Source organism: Vigna umbellata, chromosome 3 (genome assembly GCF_029865625.1).
Source record: "Vigna umbellata cultivar VRB3 chromosome 3, Vumbellata_1.0, whole genome shotgun sequence".
Lineage (NCBI taxonomy): Eukaryota > Viridiplantae > Streptophyta > Magnoliopsida > Fabales > Fabaceae > Vigna > Vigna umbellata.
The window spans coordinates 34,065,471-34,084,430 of NC_142167.1; the positions used below are offsets into that span (position 1 = coordinate 34,065,471).

Genomic DNA, 18,960 nt, shown 5'->3' on the forward strand with positions numbered 1-18,960 from the left:
ACATACACAACACACAGCACAACACAATCGAAGGTGATGGATGAATCCATCTCAAGATGTAAACCAATAGAAAAAACAAAAAAAAAACACTTTTGTCTTAAACACAGAACACACAACACAGAGGCATCACATCACTTCAGCATACTATTATAAGGGCATGCGTAGATGTTCGATATTTCTTCCAATGAGGTGTGCAAAATGGATTTGTCACCGCAATCCCGGGCTTATCTTTCAATTTCTCTTTCTTTTTTCTTTTAGCACGGAAACACTGACCATTTTCTTTCTTTTTAATATACTGAGACAGAGCACACAAAAAAAGAAATTGAAATTCCCACAATAAAAATAGGTTTAAAAATAGGATGGTCACTTCTCGCCTTCAAAATTTGCCAAATTGTTTGATCCTGAAGCTTCCTGGGACAAGGTTTGTTCTTTCAGTACATCCTTCATATCCATTCCTGGACGAGAAGGAGAAGGCGTGGCGGTTGAGGAGGTTGATGTAGAGGGCATAGGCGGTTAAACCCGTCATCCCTAATTTCTCATACTTCCCTTCGGTGTGCAAGTTCAACCTGTCATCCTCGCCCTGCGACGAAGACACTTCCCTAAAGTCCCTCAAAAACCTGTGAATAGCATCGTTCACGTCTTCCACCCTTATGTTAGTGCCCCACACAAAGGTGGGCCTGGCGTCGTCCATGTCGTAGCCATCGCCGCCGTCAGACGAGGCCGCCGCGTCATATGTTGTGGATGTAGGTGTGACGGGAACGCGCCCACCTCCGCCGACGCCTTAGCGGGAGCGCGGCGCGGTTGGGGTGGCTTCGGAGGAGGCGAATCGAGATCAGCGCTCCGACGGAGTGGCGAATGCGGAGGGAGTGGAGGAGCGGCGGCGGCGGCGCCTACTTCCCGGAGAAGAGAAGGTGTTGCTGATGGGGCTGGAAAGGGAGTCGTCGGGGGAAGAAGGACCTATCAGAAAGGAGGTTTGAATAAATTAACAAATCAGAAAATTCGGAAAATGAAAACCGAAAGACGAGACAGAGAGAGGAGCGGCACGAACCGTTGTTGAAATTCGGAGAAGAATCGGAAGCCATAGATTTGGTTGTCGGAGAAAATCAGATACAGAAGCAAGAGTGAGTGATATAGAAAGGGCGGTAACTCACCCGTCATCCTCACCCTTCATACATCCTTCATATATCCTTCATAGAGGTCGATGTATTCAGGTCAGACTCTGCCACCTGCAAATAAAATGATACGTGAGCATGTCTCCTGTTTAAAAAATTAACGCCGTTCATTGTATTTAAAAGAAAATGTATTATTATTTAATTATGTTAAATTAGGGATTCAAAAGAAAAGGTATTATTATTTAATTATGTTAAATTAGGGATTCAATTGATCATTTCTAAAATTAAAAGATTCAATTAAAATGAACCCGTAAATACAAGAACTTCCGAACCTATTAAAAAAAAAATATTAGCTGCACTGGAAGCCTCCAAGAGTAGGACCTCCTGCTACTCCTCACCACATGATCAATCCTCTCTATTTAAGAATGAAAGACCATTGGAGCGTCAGGAAAACCCTCAAGAATGAGCTACCATGAAATCATTCTGTACACCCCAAATCACCACCATATATCCTCTCCTTGAGGATCATGGAATTACGTCCACCACCATGTATCCTCTCATGAGGATCATGGAATTACGTCCCTGAATCATATTGTTACTCCCGAATCACCAGATATCCATTTTATCACAGTAAATCCAACACACCTCATACATTCACATAAATCACTTCACAGTATATATTTTCCAAACCTTGCACGTAATTCAATTCAAGAGAAAATGAATTTAAAATCCAACATTTGCAGAATACTATTTGGACGAGCACTGTTCACCGAGCACAGTGGACGAACGTTTATTGAACGAACACTACCTTCCAACCACTAGGCCGAACACTATTTGGACTTACGTTCGTTATCAATCACCAGGCCGAACGCTGTTGGACGAACGTTATCAAATCCTACACTATCAGGCCGAACGCTAAACCATCGAACACCAATACTAAATTCAACACTTGGACGAACGCGCAACCCTTGGAACCTAAGAATACTACTCAAGGCCGAACGCTCAACATTGCGATCCGAAAATACAATGTTAAGAACGATCGCTCAAACTCACTAATATTATAAGGCCGATCGTTAAAGATTTCAAATTATAATATCCAATTATGGCCGAACGCTCACAATCACAAATATCCATGAACGAACGCTTATGATCCAAACTAAGGAATCCAAATTAAAATCGAACGCTCAGAAGCGAGAATACCTTATCAAAACCGAACGTTCAACAGAATAAGACCGAACGCTCAAAATTCCAAAACTTAAAACTATCAAGCCAAGACCGAACGCTCACAATTAGAATCAAGGAAAGACCGAACGCTCACAATCAGAATTAAACCAAAACCGAACGCTCACAATGAGAATTAAACTATGACTGAACGGTCAAAATCCAATCCTAAGAATACCAACTAACGGCCGAACGCTCACAATCACAATTAACCAAGGCCGAACGCTGACTAATACACCGAAACCGAACGTTTAGAGATCCAGACTTAATAGTATCAACTTAACGTCGAACGATCAAGATTAAACTTAAGAATCCGTTAAGGACGAACGACTGCAATTTCTATTACCAAATACCGAACGCTCAAGATCACGTAAATATCAATTTAGGGACGAACGCCTAAAATTACTAATTCCTGTATACAGTTGGGACGAACGTCTAATATATCACTGCAAACGAACGAACGCTCGTTAACACAAAACCGAACGCTCTTGCTATTTTGGCCGACCACTAATTGGTCGAGCCATTTGGACGAACGTCCAATTTGGCTCACCAAATTGGACGAACGCGCGATCTGCAGAATTCTGCAGAATCGCACCAGATTTCCGGAGAGAAACCAGAAACCCCATTTTCATCCCCTTCTTCCCAGATTTGCTTCAACAACAATATTCTACCATCACTCATACAGATTCATACACAACAAAGTCACTCTAAGTACGAAATTTGTTCATCAACGACACTATATTATAGATTTCAGTACACACATACATGGTTCATAAAATCCAGAAAAAAGGATCTAGCTCCCCTTACCTCTTGAAGACCTCCTTGAATCTTGAATCTCTCTCCCAAGGTCTCCTTGAAATTCCAGAGCTCTCCTCTCACTCTTCAGATTTTTGCAGCAAAACTCCAATTCTTCTTTTCCCGAAATTGCAGCAAGCCTCTCCCTTCTCCAGATGCAGCATCCAACCCCTTCAATCCACGATTTCTACCTTTAAGAAGGAAGAAATGGTGCTCCCCATAGCCACTCCTCAGTGCTATGCCCACCAACAAAGGAGATGATGGTGTCTTTGGTGGCTGGAGCACTTTCAAAGTGGGAAGACCCCACCATCCACCAGCTGCTGTTGCCACTTGAAGCGCCCCCCACCACTACACGAACGTGCAACCAGCCGCCCACTTCCATCGTGCAGCCGCCCCCTTCCACTTCCAGGAATGTGCCTCCCTTCCCCACCACTTCTCTGTTAGGTAGCCGCCCCTCCCACTTTCAAAAGAAAGTGGGACGTGCGGTCTTTACATTCTCCCCAACAACAAAAATTTTCGTCCTCGAAAATTAGGCTTTATCAGAACAAGTGTGGGTAGGTTTCTCTCATCTCGTCCTCTAACTCCCAGGTAGAGTCGCCCGTTCCACTGTTCCAGATAACTTTGACAAGTCTGACAGTTCTTCCTCTAAGTTGTTTGTTTTGACTCTCCTCAATCTTTATTGGTTGCACTTCAATTGACAAATCTTCTCTGACTTGCACATCGTCAACTTCAAGCACATGAGAAGGATCAGACATGTATTTTCTGAGTTGAGATACATGGAACACTGGATGCAAGTTTGCCAACCGAGGTGGCATGGTTATCTCATAAGCTACGGGTCCTACACGTCGTAGAATCTGGTAAGGACCAAGATATCTAGGAGATAGTTTCCTAGCACGAATGGCTCTTCCTACACCGGTAGTAGGAGTCACTCGTAGGAACACATGATCCCCAACTGCAAATTCTAACGGCTTGCGCCTCCGATCAGCATAGGACTTCTGTCTATTCTGAGACGCCCGCATCCTTTCTTGTATAAGCTTCACCTTCTCTGTAGTCTGCTGAACTATTTCTGGTCCCGTCAAAACTGCTTCTCCATCCTGAAACCAACAAAGAGGTGTTCTACAGCGCCTCCCATACAACGCTTCAAACGGTGCCATGCCGATACTAGTCTGATAGCTGTTGTTGTAAGTGAACTCAACTAGTGGCAATATCTCATCCCATACCCCTAGGTGATCCAAAATGCAAGTCCGCAACAAATCTTCAAGCGATTGGATTGTCCGCTCAGACTGTCCATCCGTTTGGGGATGATAAGCCGAGCTCATCTGAAGTCTGCTTCCCATCTCACTCTGAAGAGTTTGCCAAAACCTGGATGTGAACCTTGGGTCTCTATCTGATACAATACTCGAAGGTACCCCATGTAACCTCACTATTTCCTTAACATACAGTTGCGCCAACTTCGCCATAGACATCCTCAAATCGATTGCCAAGAAGTGGGCACTCTTGGTCAATCGGTCCACTATTACCCATATTGCATCATGTCTTCGAACAGTGCGTGGCAAATGGGTAACAAAGTCCATAGCGATGCTATCCCATTTCCATTCTGGAATTTCCAATGGCTGCAACAAACCTCCTGGTCTCTGATGCTCTATTTTAGCTTTCTGACAAGTTAAACAAGAGACAACAAACTGAGCTACATCTCTTTTCATACCGGACCACCAAAAAGACTCCTTGAGGTCTTGATACATTTTAGTCATGCCAGGATGCATGCTAAAACGGCTTTTATGACCTTCCTCAAGGATTAACCTCTTCATTTCTGAATTGCTAGGGATACAGACTCTGCCTTTGAACCTTAAGATACCATCAGCCCCCAAGGCAAAATCCTTTCCCTGCTCAGTCCCAATCAAACTGGATGACGTTTGGAGCTCAACATCCTTCGACTGCTCTTCTTTAACACGCTTCAACAAGTCATTGGACACCACCAAATTACTGCATCTGATGCTGTCAGCTTCAAATTCTACCTGCAACCTCAAATCTCTGAAGCTTTCTACCAACTCTAACTCTCTGACCATTAAGGCTGAAATATGCACTGACTTCCTGCTCAATGCATCTGCCACCACATTAGCCTTCCCAGGGTGATAAAGGAGATCAAATTCAAAATCTTTAAGAAACTCCATCCATCGCCTTTGCCTCATATTAAGCTCGTTCTGATCAAAGAGGTATTTCAGGCTCTTATGATAACTGAACACCTGAAATTGCGCGCCATACACATAGTGTCTCCAAATCTTCAAAGCAAATACCACAGGTGCCAACTCCAAGTCATGAGTGGGATAATTCTTCTCATGAACCTTGAGTTGTCTTGATGCATATGCCACTACCTTCTTCTCCTGCATCGGTACTGATAACAGTTGAAAAACTGTTATTTTCATGCTTAAAATTGATACTAAAAGCAACCTTTAGACTTAGAAACTAGCTTGAAATCATGCCTTTTATCTATATTTTCAGAAATAAGAGAGCTGGACAGGTTTATGCTTGATTTCAGTGTTTTTGTGCAGGTTTTAAGGTGAATTTAGTGAAAGAAGTGAAGAAGGAGAGAGATGGAATCATAAAAGGAATCAAAGAGTGCAAAAAGAGAAGAAGCCGAAGTCACCGCTCAGCGGCACTTTACCGCTGAGCGGCACTCAAGAGGTCACGTTGGAACCGCTGAGGGGCAAAATGGCCGCTGAGGGGAAGAAAAGAGACGCGCACTCACCGCTGAGCGGTACTTTACCGCTGAGCGGCATACTTATGGGCTTGGGCTTTGATTTTTTGTAACTTTAGAATAGTATATAAGCCTTAGAACGTCCTAGGGTTAGTATCTTTGGCAGAAACGAGGCAAACACTCTCTCTTTCACCCCTTTGAAGGAGGATCTTGGATGTTCAGGCTACCTCTTCACCTTTATTGGGTTTATTCTTTCATTCTTTCATTGTTCATCTAGGTTCACCATGAATATGGTGAACTAAACCTTGTATGTTTGTTGGGGAATCAATGTAATCTCTTGAAGCTCTCATATATGGAATTTATGCTTGCATCTTTTAATTAAGACTTATGCTTTCTTTCATCATTAGTTAGGGTTTTTCCTCTTTGCTTAATGCTTGCATAGTTTAACTCATTCAATGCATGATTATTGGTTTTGTCGATACGGGCACGTACGGGGAAGTCTAGATCCGGGGAATTTCTCCCAATATTATATTGGTTGTCGTTAAGCTCCTGCACTTATGAACTAATCATTAGGAATGCTAGGAATTGTATGAACTCGTGATTAGGGAGAAGCCATCTAGAATGGTACTTTAGAGAGTGGCATTAACAATGATGATTTGAATGTTGAATTCCTAAAATGTATGAGAGTGGATGAGATGAAATTGACCCCCAACAACATATTCATTCATATATTTCATTGAAAGTGTTTATCTTTTGTCTTTGCCATTGATCAAACTTCATGCATACATGTTTATTTTCTGTCTTGCATATTAAAATCCAAATATTTCGTTTGTAAGTCCTAGCTAATCAACAAATCACATAACTAAACTAGGCCGTGAGTCCTTTGGGAAGAACGATACTTGGTCTTACCAAGTTTATTACTTGAACGATTCGGTCATACTTGCCGATTGTGAAACAAGTTTGTGACATCATATTTTGGTGCTCATAAATTTGTCCATTAAGTTTTTGGCGCCGTTGCCGGGGACTCGTGGTTTAACTGGTTAATTTGTGTGATTATTGATTATCTTTGACTTTAATTTTGAATTTCTGTTTTTATTTTTTCTGTTTTTATTTTATTTTATCTTTTTAGATTAGATTTTATTTTATCTTTTTAGATTAGATTTTATCTTTTTAGATTAGATTAGATTAGATTTGATTTTATTTTATTTGATTAGATTTTATTTTATTTTATCTTTTAGATTAGGTTAGATTTTATTAGGTTAGATTTTATTTTATCTTTTAGATTAGGTTAGATTTTATTTTATTTTATTCTATCTTATTCTATCTTCTGAATCTTATATCTTCTGAATCTTTATCTTCTTCTATATCTTTTTGTGCTAACAAATCTTTTCTAGGGTTTTGTTTTCTTGTGTATGCAGGAAGCAATTCGAACTAGAAGTAAGAAAACAACAGAACCACTTCTTGAAGGTCTAGACGAGAGTAGAAGGAGGAGAAGAATCAGAACGTCTAGAGAACTTTTCCCTTCTCCAGAAACTCTCTTACAATCATCACCACAAGGTTCTGTTCATAGCACAGGGAGTATGAAGAACAACAATAATGCTAGAAGAACTCTTGCAGATTACACTAATCTTGCTGGACCTCAGCACTTCAACAGCATAGCTAGACCTAGAGTCAATGCAGCCAACATGGAGGTCAAACCAGCACTGATTCAACTGGTGAAGAGTAATCAATTTAATGGGTTATCTCATGAAAGCCTATATGAGCACCTTACTACCTTTAATGAGATTTGCAACACAGTCAAGATTAATGGGGTGGCAGACGAAGCTATCAAACTTAGCTTGTTTCCTTTCTCATTGGGAGGCAATGCTAAGCTTTGGTTGAACTCTTTTCCAGAAGAAAGTTTCACAGAGTGGGAAGCAGTGATTACAAAGTTTTTAAACAAATACTTCCCACAATCTAAAGTGACTAAAGGCAAGCAAGAGATTTCTTCATTCAAGCAGGGCATGGAAGAATCACTGGGACATGCATGGGACAGGTATAAAAGCTTGTTACGTAAAACTCCCACGCATGGCTTTGAAGATCAAGAAGTAGTCCTAACTTTCCTTGGAGGGCTTGGTTCACAAACCAAGATGATGCTGGACGCCTCAGCTGGAGGCAATATCAAATGGAAGACTCTAGAGGAAGCAACTGAAATTATTGAAAACATGGCTACAAGTGATAATGAGCTACACAGTGAGAGAGGAACTCCTATGCAACAGAAAGGGGTTCTTCAATTACAAACACATGATGCCTTGCTAGCACAGAATAAAATTCTAACTCAACAGCTGGAGACTCTGACGAAAACTTTGGCTCAATTACCTAAAGAGTTGAAATCTGCTGCACAGATACAAACCCAGTTGTGCGAATTATGTGGAGGTGATCATGTCAATGGTCAGTGTGCTTTTCCAGTGGAAGCCGTGGAGGATGTTAATTTCATGGCTAATCAGTTTCCATACCGTCAAGGGAACTACAATCAGGGGTGGAAACCACATCCAAGCATTGGCCAAGGACAAACTGGGCAGGCTAATCAATATAAGCAGCAGCAGCAGCAACCAACCTTGTGGCAACAGTTATCTATGCTTAATGAAAGATCAACAAGGTTGGAAGAAACTCTTCAGCAATTCATACAGAAAACTGAATCTTCTCAAAAGAGCACTGAAGCTGCTATAAAGAATTTTGAGATTCAGATGGGTCAGATTACCAAGCAATTGGAAGAAAGACCAACTAGAAATTTTGGGGCTAATACTGAAGTTAACCCTAGAGAAGAGTGCAAAGTGGTAAAGAGTGTGAATGAAGAGATAGTTGAGTTAGAAGAAGAAGAAACAGAAGAAAGAAGAGAAGTAGAAAGAAAGGACACTTTTCCTTTTCCAACAAATCAAGAGAAACCAATGGACTTCACAGATTTATTCAGAATGGTTGATAATGAAGCACCTTGGGAACAAATTCTACAGAAAATTGCAGTTTACACAAAGCCTGATGAAGGAACCTCTACAAAGAAGAGACGTAGAGAGGATGAGGAAGAAAGTGTATAACTGTTAAGAAAGAGTCATTCCCACCAAAAGCAGCAGATCCAGGTAGTTTTTCTATCCCTTGTACTATAGGGAAGAAAAAGGTAAAGAAAGCTCTCCTTGATTTAGGCTCAAGTGTTAACTTGATGCCTTATGCTTTACTGGAGCAAATTGGCAATGTTAAAATGAAACCTGTAAAGGTTAATTTAGTAATGGCCGATGGGTCTTCAAAGGAGCCATGTGGGATTGCGGAAGACATTGTAGTTTGTGTTGGCAAATTTCAGTTTTTGGCAGACTTTGTGGTGATGAAGATGGAGACCGAAAAAATACCTATCATACTTGGAAGACCGTTTATGAAAACGGCCAGGGCCATCATAGATGTAAATGAAGGTATAGTGGTGCTCCAAGACAGAGAGGAGAGAGTGGTGGTGGATGTTTTCAAAGATGAAACACAAGCAAAGGAGGAAGAGGCTAGTTATAAAGCTGCATTTCGAGATGCACCCATGACTAGAGGTCAAGATGAAAATCTTGAGGTTTCAGGTAAACATTGTTTGTTGTTTCAGGTACCCAAGGAAGAAGAAACTGGAAGAGGAGAAGAGATTCCTATAGACTGGAAGAAAAGAGGACCCAGACTTGGCACACCTGTGAGACTCAAGAACAAGTTGTGGGTTGTGAAGGGCTTTAAAGAAAAGGAGATGATAGAGATAGAGTCTCCTTATTCTAGAAGAACCAAAACAATCCAAAGGAAGCAGTTGAGAAGTTGGTGGAAAGACACCATCAACTATACAGAAGATGGAACTTGAACTTTACTGGGTCAAGCTAATGACGTTAAAAGAGCGCTTGCTGGGAGGCAACCCAGTGGATTTAAAAACTTTTGATTTGGTTTTGTAACTTTTAATCTGTGGACATTATTTTTGTGAATATTTTGTTGGATCCAGCATCTACTGAAGGATGCTAGGTGGTTAAGTATCTACTGAAGGATACTAGGTTTGTAACACCTACTGATGGGTGTTGGTGAGAAAATTTTGCACCTACTGATGGGTGCTGGTAAGTTTGAAACACCTACTGATGGGTGATGGTGGATTTTGGGTCAGGCTCGTGACGTTAAACAAGCGCTACCTGGGAGGCAACCCAGTTGATTGATTGTTTTTGTTTGTTTTATTTTAGTTAGGGTTTGCATAAGTATTTTAAACATTGAATTGCAGGGAACCAGTGAAGGGCATGTCTAGGAGGCACATAGGTTAAGAAAAGAAGGAGAAGAGCACTTCATGAAAGTGTCGTTGAGCGGCAACTTACCGCTGAGCGGTACTCTCGCAGATGGGCTTTAGTTTCCCCTTAGCGGGACCCGAGCCCATTAGGGTATTTTTATACCCTAAGCTGCGCATAAGCTTCTATTTTCAGACTCTTCTCTGCACACACACTCCTACATACCTTTTCAAAGGTTTTCTACAACTTTTCCCTCATCCCTCTTTAGAAAATCTCCCTTCCACTCACTTGCTCACTAGTTTTCCATCTAAGTTTGGGGTTGGGAGAGAGCATCATTGAAGGGGCTGATTTCTTCAGTGTGGTTTACTAATGCTTAACAATGTATCTTTTGGTTTTGTGAATTATGTTTGATGCAGGGATGGCCTCCTCATCGGGCAAAAGGAATCAAGACTATAAGATCCAAGAAGAGGAGGATACAGATGATAGCTCAGATTGAGGAGGAGCTGAGATAGCATTTACTGATGAATGCTATCATGCTTATGCCTTTGATTGGTTTAAGTTTTCTAAACTTATTTATTTTTTGTTTTTAGATTAGGGTTGATGTACTCTATTGAACACCTGGTTTGTTATGATGGTTTGCTATTAACTGTGATTGTGTGATAAGTAATGCTTGATGATGATTAGTGATTGATTGATGTTGAGATAGATGTGCACATAAAATGCTTATACAGGTGATTCACAAGCTTTGTGAACAAATACAGGATATTATGATTGTGATTGTGAAATTAAGCAGGATGGGTATGTCAAATGTGAATGAGCTTATATGTGAGGTTTTGAGCTTCAGAGTTATTATTGTTGAATGCTATTACTTTGAAAGCATGAATGATTTTGCCCAGGTTTTCTATGATTGAATCAATTGCTTGTTTTGCATCATATGATCAAGGCCGTGTTGTTGAAACCCTTTTTATTGGCCAAATACATAAAGTTAGCCTACTAAAAGAGAACACTTTGTGTTCTATCCTTTGAACCCTTAGCCTTGAACATACACAGAAAACCCTTGATTGAAAATCTTTACCTTGAGTTAAGTAGAAGATCTTGTGTGGTATTGTTAAATGTTCAAGTTTGGGGTTGTTGGGAAAACATGAAAAAGGAAAAGCATTGAGCTAAGAGCTAAAAAGTAAGAATATGCAAAGAAAAAGAAAAGAAAAGAAAAAGAAGTAAAGCTCAATGCAAATGCAAAGGCAAAAGAAAGTTGGGAATGAATAAGATGATTGTGTTGATATGATTCTCTTAACTCAGGGATTTTGTGATCCAGAAAAACCAATTTTCTTGTTAGCCCAGCCACGTTATAAGCCATTGAAAAGTCCTTGTGATGATGCATGCTTGTGAATGTTTTTGATTGTGGTAAAATGAAAGGCAAAGTTGATTCATGTGACATTGTGATAGTAGAGTGAATGAGTGAAACACTTTACCTAGTGAGGAAATATTCCATAAGCACATGAACATCCATGCTTAATTGATTGATCATTCATGAAAAATAGCATTTGTTGGAATTTAAATGACTTTGTGAACACTAAAGCATGTGCACATCTTGAATTAACTCTTGGTCATAAGTTTGAGTGAAGTTGTTACTTATCTTAGAAAAAGAGGATTTTTGAATGAGTGAACCATCATATGAATTGGTTGGAGATGGAGTTACATTTTGTTTGCTTGAGGACAAGCAAAGTTCTAAGTTTGGGGTTGTGATAACAGTTGAAAAACTGTTATTTTCATGCTTAAAATTGATACTAAAAGCAACCTTTAGACTTAGAAACTAGCTTGAAATCATGCCTTTTATCTATATTTTCAGAAATAAGAGAGCTGGACAGGTTTATGCTTGATTTCAGTGTTTTTGTGCAGGTTTTAAGGTGAATTTAGTGAAAGAAGTGAAGAAGGAGAGAGATGGAATCATAAAAGGAATCAAAGAGTGCAAAAAGAGAAGAAGCCGAAGTCACCGCTCAGCGGCACTTTACCGCTGAGCGGCACTCAAGAGGTCACGTTGGAACCGCTGAGGGGCAAAATGGCCGCTGAGGGGAAGAAAAGAGACGCGCACTCACCGCTGAGCGGTACTTTACCGCTGAGCGACATACTTATGGGCTTGGGCTTTGATTTTTTGTAACTTTAGAATAGTATATAAGCCTTAGAACGTCCTAGGGTTAGTATCTTTGGCAGAAACGAGGCAAACACTCTCTCTTTCACCCCTTTGAAGGAGGATCTTGGATGTTCAGGCTACCTCTTCACCTTTATTGGGTTTATTCTTTCATTCTTTCATTGTTCATCTAGGTTCACCATGAATATGGTGAACTAAACCTTGTATGTTTGTTGGGGAATCAATGTAATCTCTTGAAGCTCTCATATATGGAATTTATGCTTGCATCTTTTAATTAAGACTTATGCTTTCTTTCATCATTAGTTAGGGTTTTTCCTCTTTGCTTAATGCTTGCATAGTTTAACTCATTCAATGCATGATTATTGGTTTTGTCGATACGGGCACGTACGGGGAAGTCTAGATCCGGGGAATTTCTCCCAATATTATATTGGTTGTCGTTAAGCTCCTGCACTTATGAACTAATCATTAGGAATGCTAGGAATTGTATGAACTCGTGATTAGGGAGAAGCCATCTAGAATGGTACTTTAGAGAGTGGCATTAACAATGATGATTTGAATGTTGAATTCCTAAAATGTATGAGAGTGGATGAGATGAAATTGACCCCCAACAACATATTCATTCATATATTTCATTGAAAGTGTTTATCTTTTGTCTTTGCCATTGATCAAACTTCATGCATACATGTTTATTTTCTGTCTTGCATATTAAAATCCAAATATTTCGTTTGTAAGTCCTAGCTAATCAACAAATCACATAACTAAACTAGGCCGTGAGTCCTTTGGGAAGAACGATACTTGGTCTTACCAAGTTTATTACTTGAACGATTCGGTCATACTTGCCGATTGTGAAACAAGTTTGTGACATCATATTTTGGTGCTCATAAATTTGTCCATCAGGTACGCACCCTAATCCCTGATGAGAGGCATCACAAAAAACCTCAAAAGGTTTATCTGTGTCAGGGATAACCAAAACTGGTGCACTAGTCAATCTGTTCTTTAGCTCTTGGAAGCTAGTCTCACAACAGTCTGTCCAAACAAAAGGTTGATCCTTCCTAGTCAGTTTTGTTAACGACGCCACAATCCGGGAAAAGCTCTCAATAAAACGACGATAGTAGCCCGCTAGACCCACAAAGCTCCTCATTTCTGTAACAGTCTTAGGTCTCTCCCACTGAAGTACTGCTTGCACCTTAGCGGGATCGACAGCAATTCCTCCAGCTGAAATCACATGCCCAAGAAAAGGAACCTCTTCCATCCAAAACTCACACTTGGATAGCTTGGCATACAATCTTCTTTCCCTCAGCACTTCAAGCACTGCCCTAAGGTGATCTTCATGTTCTTCCCGAGTTTTAGAATAGACAAGTGTCGCAACCGGAATCGCGACGGGACAACGATCCGAAAAAGAAAACGCAGGGGTTTGAAAAAAAGATTTTTTGGGAGTCGCCACCATAGTTTATTCTGGAAAACTACGGAAAAACCATAAAATGATAAGGCATAGTCTGCGAAAATGAGATTCTAAATTCGGGAGTCGGTTACGTGTAGGGAAGGTATTAGCACCCTACAACGCCTGCCCTAGGGCAGTACCTTTAACTAAATGTGCGAATGTGATGTGGTTTTCAAAATGTTTAACTATCCCCTAAAATAAAAATTCTAAAGAAACAAAATATTTTTTAGTTTTTTGTGCTCGACAAAGATTGACCTTGCTCCTACGTATTCTCATTCAGAATGAGAAATCAGGGTTACGTAGTTCTTGTAGAAAACTGCTTGAAAATTTGTTTGCAAATTGTTTGAAAGATTTGTTTGATTGATTATGGATAAATTTGGATTTTTGGGGAAATGAACCTGACAAGGACTAGCCTTGCTCCTACGTATCTCCACTTTTGATGGAGAATCAAGGATCACGTAGTTCTGGCCAGAAAGATTGTTTGTTGTTTGAAAATGTGGATGTTTTTGGTTTTTGAAGATTTTATATTTTTTTGGTATTTTTTGATGTAATATTTAAATTTTTGCGTAATGAGCACTAGGCTGATGCGTACGATCGCACGAGCACTCACACGGCTTTGTTTGTTTTATTTTATTTTTTGTTTATATTTTTTATGAACAAACCCAACAAAATATAAGATGCAATATACAAGAGTGGAGTTATAACACAAAGGGCTACATAAAGAAATAAAAATTTAAGAACAAAGCGAGAGAAACAAACCAACAAGAATAGGGGGTGCAGAGATAAAAACCCGGAGTGCAGAGAGTAGATTTGAAGCTCCTTTGTCTGTCAGGGGTGTAAAAATGAAAACAGAAGGGCATCCTGAAACGTGTGTCAGATCCAATTCCCCTTTCCTTTTTCTTTTTTTTTTTTTTTTTGTTTGCACATAATGGGCTTAAGCCCAAACAAAAACGGGGTGTGAAACATGAAACCGTGGGTGCAGATAAAGTTATTTTTTTTTGTTTAAGGGTTTGGATGGGTCTGAGTCCAGGGAATGGATGCGGGGGTGCGCGGGTGAGAAAACAGGGGGTGCGTGAAGGAGGAAAATGTTTTAGTATCATTATTTTGTTTTGATTTATTAGAGAGAGTTGGGTCGGAAAGAAATAAAAAAGAAAAGGCCCAAGGCCTTTCCATTCTTCAGCCAACATTCCTTGGGGTCTCCTTCATTCCACAATCTCAACTCAAAACAGAGACCTAGAGTCTTCTTCCAAAGTAGCCAACGGAGGTATCTCCACCCCGTCACGCACGCGCGCCACTGTCTCAGCCAGAAACGGCTGCCGCCAGCTGCGGCCCAAGCCGCCGCCAGTACGCCGACCACCCAGGGAGGGGTTCGTCTCCGATGTCTCTGTGTCGCGTCTGCCTAACTGGCCGCCGCCTCCTCCAAGCAGACCGCCGCGAGTTGCTTCTGGTCTCTCTCCCTCTCTTCTGTCTATTTTCTGCTTCTGTGCTTGATTGTTTTGATTGGGTTACAATGTAGACAAAATGATGATGCTTTCGGTGGTGGGTTTGTCCGAGTGGTTCTTGATGATTTCCAGTGAATACAAGTGAGTATTGTGAGGGGTGGAGAATTGAATTTTCAAGTTTTGATGTTGGGGAGATGAAGTGGAAGTTGGGTGGAAGGATGGTGATTGAAGATTGTGTGGTGGCCGTGAGGTCTGGATAAAATGATGATGGGTGTTGGCCCTGTTGACAGAGAATGGAGGAGGATTGAGTGTTGTGTGATGCGGAGATGATTCTGTGGAGTGAATGGGATAGGAGTATGTGTGGTGAATCCTGGTTTGGTGTTTGGCCGTGGAGTTGGGAGTGAAAAGGAAATGGTTTGCTGTGGTTACGGCTGAGAGGAGCCAGTGCCCCCCAAGGCTGTGGTGATGAGGTGTTGTGATGGCTGTGAGGATGAAGAATGAGATGAAGATGGAGATGGTAACGGGTGAGGGGCTCAGAGGGAGCCAATGCCCCTCGGCCCCCTTCCCCCTCCCTTTCCTCGTGTGAATTATGTAGGCTTCAGCACAGTAAGAGATGAGAGTGTCGGTAGCTATGATTGGAGGATGAGGAGTGTCGGTAGCTGCGATTGGAGGATGCAGAAATTATTGGGTTGGTGGAATAGTTGGAAGCATAATTGGATGGTTGGTGAAGTGGGAGAAGGTAGAAGTGGACCGTTGGCAGATTGTGGGAATCATTACTGGGGCCGGAGGGGAGACACGAGAGAGTGATCAGGACGATCGGTCAGGACGAGCGTTCAGGACGAATGGTATACGGCGGAGTGACCTGGACGAGCGGTAGAAGAGGAAAATGGGGTAAGGACGAAAGATAGAATGACGAACGACCATGTAAAAAAATTATTACTGTTTGGGCGAACGCTAAAACAGGACCGAACGTTCACGAACGTTCAACAATAAACACTTTAAAACCGAACGTTCTACAACATCAAGACCGAACGTTCAACCACATTAAGACCGAACGTCCAATAGCAAGTAAACATGACCGAACGTTCACTAACAAATATACCGAACGTTCAACCACAGACCGAATAGCTGAACAATTTAGGACGAGCGACCGAACGTCTTTGGGGTCGAATGGTTCGAGGCCGAGCGGCCGAATGCAATTGAGGTCGAACGTCCGTGAGGCTGAAAGTGTGGACACGTGAGACCAGTAAAGGACGAGCGTCTTGATATTGTCAACAACGAACGGTTACGCATGGTGGAGGACGAATGGTCGCTCAGAGTAGCGGACGAACGGTTGTGCAGAGTAGAAGACGAACGGTCGCTCAGAGAAGAGGACGAACGGCTCAGTCGCACAGCAAAAGGCCGAACGCTCTGTTCTTTTTTTTATTTTATTATTTTGTTTTATTTTATTATTCATTATTTTTCATTTTTTTTATTTTTTATTTTACACTCATGATGAAAATAAAATACAGCAAACCTATTAGTCCATCCGGACGAAATTGGGTGTTGACAACAAGTATGTCATCTATAAATACCACCACGAACTTGTCCAAGAAGGGTCTGAAAATTCGATTCATATAGTCCATGAATATGGCTGGAGCATTAGTCACACCAAAAGGCATAACCACATACTCATAGTGGCCATACCTGGATCTGAATGCTGTCTTCTGCACATCATCGTCTTTCACCAAAATTTGATGGTAACCCGACCTCAAATCAATCTTGGAGAATACCGTAGCCCCGTGTAATTGATCCATCAGATCATCAATCCTTGGCAAGGGATACTTGTTCTTGATCGTCAACTTATTCAGCTGTCGATAGTCAATGCACAACCTCGAGCTTCCATCCTTCTTCTTTACTAGTAATACTGGCGCACCCCACGGCGAAGCACTCGGCTGGATAAACTTTTTCTCTAATAACTCTTCAATCTGCTTCTTCAACTCAACCAGCTCAGCTGGAGCCATCCGATAAGGGGCTATGGATACTGGTCCTGCTCCTGAGACCAGATCAATAGAGAACTCTACTTCTCGCGGAGGAGGTAAACCAGGAACTTCTTCAGGGAAAACATCCATGAAATCATTCACAACCAGAAGGTCTACACTCTGGTTCACAAGCGCTGAAGAATTTAAACTAGGAGTCCCGTCCTTATGGAACATGATTAGGAAACAGCTGGCACCCTCGAAGATGTCCTTCCTCAATACACCGAGCGATAATGACATGTCTTCATCTTCTTCGGGAAATATTAGCTTCTTACCACCGCAATCTAAAAGAATACGATTGGCTGCTAACCAATCCATTCCCAAAATTACCTCTAACTCCTGCAGAGGTAAGCAAATAAGGTTCACTCTGAACCTGCGACCCTCTACCTCAATAGGACACCTGGAGCACACATTAGATGTCCTAAACGATAGGTATTGGTTTAAGTCAGATTTTGAACGTTCGGCCTGATATTTGGAGATAACGTTCGTCCAGTTTATTTGGTGACGTTCGGTCAAATGGTGTTCGGCCATTTACTTGTAAATGGCGTTCGTTCGTTTTGGTGAATAAGTAATTTTAGACGTTCGTTCTTATCTTGGTAGTTCAGGAAGCGAGCGTTCGATCTGGATAATAATTATTTTAAGTTAGTGATCGTTCATAACGAACGTTCGGTTTTGATGACGTTATGTTCAGATAGAATTCTCCATAAGCAGCGTTCGTCCGAGATAGTTTTGTGAGCGTTCGTCCTTGGTTTTGTTAGCGTTCGTCCTTGGTTTGTGAGCGTTCGGCCTGTTGATCTCATAGCGTTCGGCCAAATAGTGTTGAATCCAATATGACGTTCGGTTTTAGCGTTCGGCCTAATTGTGTTCAGGCGTTCGGTGTTAGCGTTCGGTCAGTTTTTGTTACCGTTCGTCCAATTGGCATAGTTGCGTTCGGCTTATAACGCTCGGTGGAATAGTGTTCGTCCATCCAATGGTCTGCAAATGGTAACGGGTTCTAAGTTCCTTTGCTCTTGGATTGAATTATGTGTACCAATGTTTGGAATATATGCTGTAACGTGAAATATGTGAAAATATGTGAATGTATGAGATATGTTGGATTTGTTGTGATAATATGGTAGTATATGGTTATTCATGGCTTGGGTTAAGGTTCAAAGTAACAGTATGATTCATGGACGTAATTCCATGATCCTCAAGGAGAGGATACATGGTGGTGTTTTGGGGTTGTATAGAATGATTACATGGTAGCTCAGTTTTGGGGGTCATCCTGAATCTCCAATGGTCTTTCTTCTCATGTAGAGAGGATTGAACATGTGGTGAGGAGTAGCAGGAGGTCCTAATCTTGGATGCTTCCATATGATCCAAGGTGAGTGATAACGGATTAACCTCGTGATTGTGGCCGGGCGGGAGTGCCCAAAGTTCCATCAGGCGGTAGTGCCTAAAGTTCCACCAGGCGGTAGTGCCTAAAGTTTCACAAGGCGGTAGTGCCAGGGCGGGAGTGCCCAAGTTTCATAAAGCCACCACGAGTGCAAGACCCGCCATAGCTCGGTAATCATTCTAGTCCGGACGAGTCGGTCTATAAAGGAACAAGTCGGGGTATAAAGTAACAAGTCTTGTGATGTCAGTTTACCATGTTTGGATGAATGTTTACATGTCATGGAAGTATGTGAAATATGGATCAATGAGTATGCTTTAATTGTTCTTTTATATGAATCTATGAATGATTGCATGAATTAACTGTGTTGTATGTATAACATGCTTTTTATATCTAGCTCACCCTTGCATTGTTTGTGTTGTGTGCCAATTTGGATATCTTTCTTTGGCGATGATCATCCAC

At 41.4% G+C, this 18,960-nt stretch overlaps 1 long non-coding RNA gene across 1 annotated transcript; it reads right to left on the reverse strand.

The window, feature by feature from the left end:
- Positions 1–224: 224 nt before the first annotated feature.
- LOC148202337 (uncharacterized) lies at positions 225–1,293 on the reverse strand. The gene is made up of 2 exons (XR_015785158.1): positions 1,049–1,293; positions 225–957 (listed from the first exon to the last, which is right to left on the reverse strand). It is a non-coding gene; the product is annotated as an uncharacterized LOC148202337 (long non-coding RNA).
- Positions 1,294–18,960: the final 17,667 nt, after the last annotated feature.